Below are 6000 nucleotides of genomic sequence, written 5' to 3'. Positions count from 1 at the left end.
CGTGCTGCAGAAAAATGGGGAAATGGAAGAGGGTGTTCTTTCAAGCAGAAGGGTATCAATGGGGTTCAGCTGTAGGGGTGTCTGCCTCACCAGAACTTACGCCTGCAGCAGATGCTCTCTAATCAAATGGCCAAGTGCTTCATCAATGCAACAACTGTTGTTCTGGACATGGGTAATGCTCAGGTGCTTTAAACCCACTGTGCTTGATCCTATCCAAAGTGGGTCAGCGTTCCTGCACTGTGCAACTCAGAGGAGTGCATTACAAGCTGTAGGAAGACTGTGTGTGTTTAAGAGGTGATTTCTGAGACACCCATTCAACGCAGCCCATTTGTGCTGGGATACTTGCATCAATCTTCATCTGTGCTATTGTACTGGGAAATGCAGTAGGAGGTCCTGGTGCAATCAGCAGCCAGTTAGGCACATCTTTGCTCCCAGTGCTTCAAATCCAACTTAGGGGATTCACGTACGTTGTGTGTTAGAAAGATCAGGTGCAGGCATTTTCTGCATGTGGGGATCGAATGGGGATGGAGAGCAGCCAAGTGTATCTGCAGAGAGAGCTGTGGACATGAGAGCCAAGTTGATGTTTTGGTCTGTGTTTCCTTCCTGCTCTGTGTTGCAGCTTTGCTTCCTTCACCGAGAGATGTCTTGCTTCAGACCCTGTCCCCCACGGCCCTGCTGTGCCTCTGGCCCAACCCCACTTGCAAGCAGCTGCAGTGAGCCCTGTGTCGCCCGCTGCGCTGACTCGACGGTGTTCATCGAGCCCTCGCCGGTGGTGGTGACCCTGCCGGGCCCCATCCTCACCTCTTTCCCTCAGAGCACCGCTGTGGGATCGTCTCTGTCAGCTGCTGTTGGGAGCTCCCTCAGTGCCGGGGGAGTTCCCATCTCTTCTGGGGGCTCCCTTGGTCTGGGCGGGTCCGGGATGTGTCTGCCGCTCCCCCGCTGCAGTCTGAACTGCTGAAGCGGTGGCTCATCCTCGGGAGCAGGACGGAAGACGGGACCCTGCAGCAGCAGGTCATGGACATGTCTTGCAGACAGGCTGGGTGTCCTCATGCCACCTGGCAGGAGGGACCTGTGCCCACTTCTCCTCGCTGCACGGCTGGTGTGGCCATGTCTCCTCTGGCTCTGCTTTGCTCTGAGCTCTTCGGAAAGGTCTTATTCTCTTCTGCTTTGCTGAACCCCCTGCTGAAGGGGAGAGGGTGCTGGAGTTAGGGATCGCTCTTGGTGGGCTGCCGTTGCCACCAGGGAGAGCAGAATGGGAAAAGGCAAGCGCTTTGTATGCAGCTTGTCCTTGGGAAATGGGCCATCCTCTGTGCGTCCCTCAATCCTGCAGATGTGTTTCTTGGTCTCTGTTCTGTGCCACTGCATTTCCTCCTTCTCATTAAAGGTTTTGTGCATCATAGCTGGAGACTTATGGCTTGTTTTTTTTTCTGCTCCTTCGCCGTTTGGCCAAGTCCTCTGCAAGGGAAAGGGAGAACCTTTTCTGTGCAGTGACGGTGAGTCTGTCGCCAATTGGGGCACCACCAGTTGTGGGTGGAGCTCCCTGATCTTGTAGAAGAGCACCTAAATGAAAGAAGCTGGCAAAAGAGAGATAGAAAAGCGTCCGTAGAATGGAGAGATCAAGAATCAATGGACAGGAGTGGAAATAAAAGTAGTGCCACACACAGGAGCCCTGTCTTACCGTGAGGCTGGCCAAACATGGGAAAGCTTTGCCCAGGGAGTACTGTAGAGTCTCCATCTTCAGAGATGTCCAATATCTGACCAGAGAAGGCCCGAAGGAGACCAGCGAGAGCAGGGCCCAGTGTCTGAAGGCCTTGTAAAAAGGTGGAGGAAACACCCTTCCAGGGGCTGTGGCTCAGGGAAAGGGAAAGCTTTTTTCTGTACATTTGCTGTAATGCCATTGGAGGGGACATGTCTCTTCTGGGTGTCAGACAGTGGATCTCCAAGCAACAGAGGATGTTCCTGCGGTTCTGCTGAGGCTCACTGGTCTCACCCAGAACTCAAGGATCCTGGTGGGGTTCTGTATGAACAGCTGTATGGGCTTGTGCAGGCAGCTTCATGGCATTTTGTCCTTGGTTTCCTTCCTGGCAGCGTTGCCTGCTGGGACTAACGTGCTCCCCAGCCCGTTTCCTTCCCAAGGCCATGGTAAATGCTGCTACCTATGTAGCCTCTGATGCTATCTTCCCTGCAGGATCCGGCGAGGAGGACAATCTGTGCCACCCTTAGAGGCTTCAGTGGGCAGGCAGAGATCTCCCAGAGCCCCAGCCCTTGGGAGATACAGCTCAGGCCAGGCTGGCTCACACAGGAGGCCAGGACCCCCAGCTCCTGCACTCCCGAGGTCTTTCTGGCAGAGTGCAGGCCTTGGCAAGCCAGAGAGCCACCTTCACACAGCGGAAGACCCCTCACCTTCTGCTCTCCAGGCTAAACAAACCCAGCTCCTTCAGCATCTCCCTCAATCACAAGTGCACCAGCATGGAGTTTCTCTGTCCTGTCAGCAGTGTTGGAGAGAAATGCCCCAGTGTGGGGAGACGAAATGGAAATGCATGCTAGGCCTTGGAGCACACCCCTCAGCCTGAACACAAGGCCCCAGAGCCTGCAATGTCTTGGCCTCATACTGGTGGGCCTTTACTCCCACCTGCCCCTCTTCCCACTGATGCTGGTTGTGTTTGCAGGTGAGGAACTGCCAATTCAGGGAAACTGTCTGGCTTGAAACCCTGCTAGTCAATGCCACGTCCTGGATTGGCACCTACCGTCTGTGCCACTGCATCTGAAAGAGAGAAGGATGCATCTCAGGGGCTCTTCAGCTTTGGGATCAGAGGGCAGGGTAGCTCCCTGATGACTAATGAGAAGGAAAAGTTGTCCTCTTTTCCAGAAAAGGGGAAGAAGGTCTATGTAGGGAACTATGTAAAAGTGATGATAAATTGGAGCAAGTTCCGTGGAGGTTCCCTAGGCTAGACAGGCGCCAGGGACTCTGGCCTTGTGAGGGAGGCCTGAGGACACAGGGCTTGCTTAGCAGGGAGAAGGAAATGCTTAGGAGGGATCTGATAGGAGCCTCCTAGTGCCTACAAGGAGGCTACTGTGGTGGCTGGACGATGAGAGCTGTGGTCAGAAATTGACCAGGCAGTTTGTAACTGGCTACAGGAAAAAAATCATTACCCTGAGGGTGCCTATGGATGGGAACAGAGAATCAGAGAAGCTGTAAAATGACTGTCCTCGGGGTATTTTATGACCCAGAGGGAGAAGCAATGCTCTGCTGGTGTGAGCCTATTGAAGAAGAAGTATGCAGTCTCAGACTCCTGGCCTGCCTTCCAAGCAGAAGGATTGTTGGAGGGCAAAGTGGGAGCAGGAAGAGAGGATTTTGTGGGTGCTGCCTCGTGGACACTTCCTGGGGCATCAAGGGGGCTTCCTTCTTCCCTGCACATAGCTGGGAAGGCTGGTGAAAGAGGGCTCTGCCACACCAGCCCCTGGGGCAATGCTGTGCTGGTCTCAAGGAGTCGCTGTGTGGGAGAGGGGCTGGAGAGTCAAGGAGAAAGGACAGGAGATGTGCCAAGTGCAGAGCAATGACTGAGCTCCAGTTGCTGTGGGCAAGAGGCTCCCTTACTGCCCATGGTGCAGAGGAAGGAGGGCACAGCTCTCTCTGGGGCTTGTTGTTTCATGGCAGGCTCTAGACTGCAAGGTACCTTGGAAGATCACTGGCCCAAATGCTTGCTCAAAGCAGGGCTGGCCCAAAGCCAGGGCGGGCGGAGCAGTGCCTGAGCCTCACTGAAACCTGAGTGTGATACCCAGGCATAGAGACTTCCAAAGGCCTCTGGGCACCTGCTCCAGTGCTTCATCAATCCCTGAGAATCTATGAATGGTGAAAGCAGTCTCTGTCATCTCCTTTTGCCAAGGGAGGCTTTGTGTTCTGGGTTAGGTTGTGTCCACAGGCCTCTCTGTGATGAAAGGCTCTGGGGGAGTCGAGGGTAGTGTCTCGACTGCCCCATGGGAACTGAGTTTGCTGAGTGAAGTAGGATTTTTCGCGCAGGGGAGGCAAGGCACTTGTGGAGACCAGCTGAAGAAAAATTTGTCTACGCTGTCCAGGACTGGAACCCAGGTCAACTGCTTGGAAGGCATCTACGCTCTACCACCTACCACCAAGGCTCCTGGTGCCCTGTTGCCTCCTGCTCCTCTACTTCCCAGACTGTCCAGCCGCCTGCACTCACAGATGACCTCAAGGTGGTTGGCGCTGGGAGTTTTCAGAGTTTGTCAGGTGTTGGCTAGGAAACCTGAAGCTGGACTAGCCACTGGCTAGGAGAGATCAGCATCAGGGACTGGCCAGGTTTAGAGAATGACACTGGAGAAACTGGGACAGAGCTCTGGGCATGGACGCTGCACAGAGCTATGATAAGGGCAGGGATCCCAGGGACCTACTGTTGTGCATGTGGGAGGGAGGGGATCTGTGTCCATCTCTGATCTCCAACCCTAAGCAGCTGGGGGCAAAGAAAAGGATCAGACCGTCTCTCTTGTCCATGCCTGTGTGAGTGGTGCTGGTGCTTCTGTGGGTGCTGGTAATGGTGCTGCTCCCCATCTGCAGACAAACACGTGCCAGTTCTGCATGTAGTATGCAAGTGTATGTGTGGTCATGTGTATGTACCTGTGTTGGTAGAAGCACAGATGCTCACCCACCCCGTTGCTCACTCCTTTCTCTACGTTCCACCCCAACACCTACCCATATACTGCCACCAATGAGCCCATTGGGAATACCTTCTCAGCCCTGCTCCTGGCTGGCCCTGCGAGTGGGCACAGCAGCAAACAGACTAGGATGGAGAAAGTGCCCTGGTGCTCAAGTTGATCACACCAGTGTATTCAAAACTAACTCCAGCCGTGTCCTCCTCCCCACTAGCAGATTCCTGGAGGTCCCTGCTGGCAGCTGGGAAGTTGAGATTGAGCAGCCTGATTGGAAGGGAGAAACACAACTGCGTGCCCAGGACACCCACTTCCTCGTGTGGGGAGCTCTGCCTGCTGCTCCACACGCAGCTGTCTGTCTTGCTGAGGGACGCTTTGGGAGCTGCTGTCTGCTAAGAAGGCAATGGAAGAATAAGGTGAGTGGCAGAGAGAAGGGAGTGGGAGCTCAGGAGGGCCATGGCCATGGGTGCGCAGAGAGCAGGAGCAGTGCATGTTAAAGCTTGCTGGGAAAGATGCAAGGGAGAGGTAGCTACTCTGCTGCTGGAAAAGCCAAGAAAGAAAAAAAAAAATTAAAAATGCCATTAGCAGAGGATGGTTTCGATCCATCGACCTCTGGGTTATGGGCCCAGCACGCTTCCGCTGCGCCACATCTGCTCCCCCCAGGATGCCAGCTGGGACTTCTCACAGCCAGGCCTGATGCTCCCTGGCACTGCCAGCACTCACGCCTCATTCCTTTCCTGTATCCTGTGCCCTCACCCAGGCTGGATACATGTCTGCCTGGCTACCTCACTGGAAGTGGGACTGGGGTGGGAAGCTTAAGGGCCTTGCCTTGCCCTTCTCCCCACCTCTCCCGTCCATCACCCTGGATGGGGACTTTCTCTTTGGCCCCCTGAGCTGGCTCTGGAGGAGCTGAAGGAAACCCTGGGACGAGGGGTGCACATAGTGATGCCTCAGCCTGATTCATGGAGGACCCCAGTAGGGATGACAGCACGGTTTTATGTATGTTACAATACAGTTCTGCTAACCAGTCACCTTACTCATGCTATCGAGTGAGCTAATGAGTTCATATTGGAAATGTATGCAACTTGTGATTTTCCCATCAATACATTCTTGTCACATGTACTTGGAGTGGTTTTATACTAGATTTTGGTTAGCCGCACTTGTGGCCGTGGTTACATGCCTGGTGCTTTTTGATGACAAATCTACCATTGTTTTGTCGTCTGCATGGGGTGTTCTCAGCCATTGATAGCTGATTTAAGAGAGGTCTTCAGGTCACCCTTCAGTAAAAGCTCTTAGTCCTAGGCAGTGTTTGTTCCTTTAAGCAAGTTGTACTTGTAT

The 6000-nt window shown here is 53.9% G+C and overlaps 1 protein-coding gene and 1 long non-coding RNA gene across 3 annotated transcripts in view; one reads left to right on the top strand and one right to left on the bottom strand.

Annotated features, from left to right (window-relative positions):
- Positions 1 to 6000, bottom strand: part of LOC122154580 (beta-keratin-related protein-like) — an 82899-nt gene that overhangs the window by 35921 nt on the left and 40978 nt on the right. The gene's annotated exons all lie outside the window — the stretch shown is intronic.
- The window catches only part of LOC122154583, a 43834-nt gene that overhangs the window by 26130 nt on the left and 11704 nt on the right, over positions 1 to 6000 (top strand). Inside the window, exon 3 of one of the 2 annotated variants that reach the window (XR_006166636.1) lies at positions 620 to 1011. This is a non-coding gene — a long non-coding RNA (uncharacterized LOC122154583). Of the gene's footprint in view, positions 1 to 475; positions 1012 to 6000 lie in introns of those variants that run through there. The other variant, XR_006166635.1, reaches the window with a different exon arrangement.

This window comes from Tyto alba, unplaced genomic scaffold, assembly GCF_018691265.1.
Source record: "Tyto alba isolate M040663 unplaced genomic scaffold, T.alba_DEE_v4.0 Super-Scaffold_41, whole genome shotgun sequence".
In the NCBI taxonomy this organism is placed as follows: domain Eukaryota; kingdom Metazoa; phylum Chordata; class Aves; order Strigiformes; family Tytonidae; genus Tyto; species Tyto alba.
The sequence above is the reverse complement of the archived record's forward strand: the minus strand, read 5'-3'. Positions and strand labels throughout refer to the sequence as shown.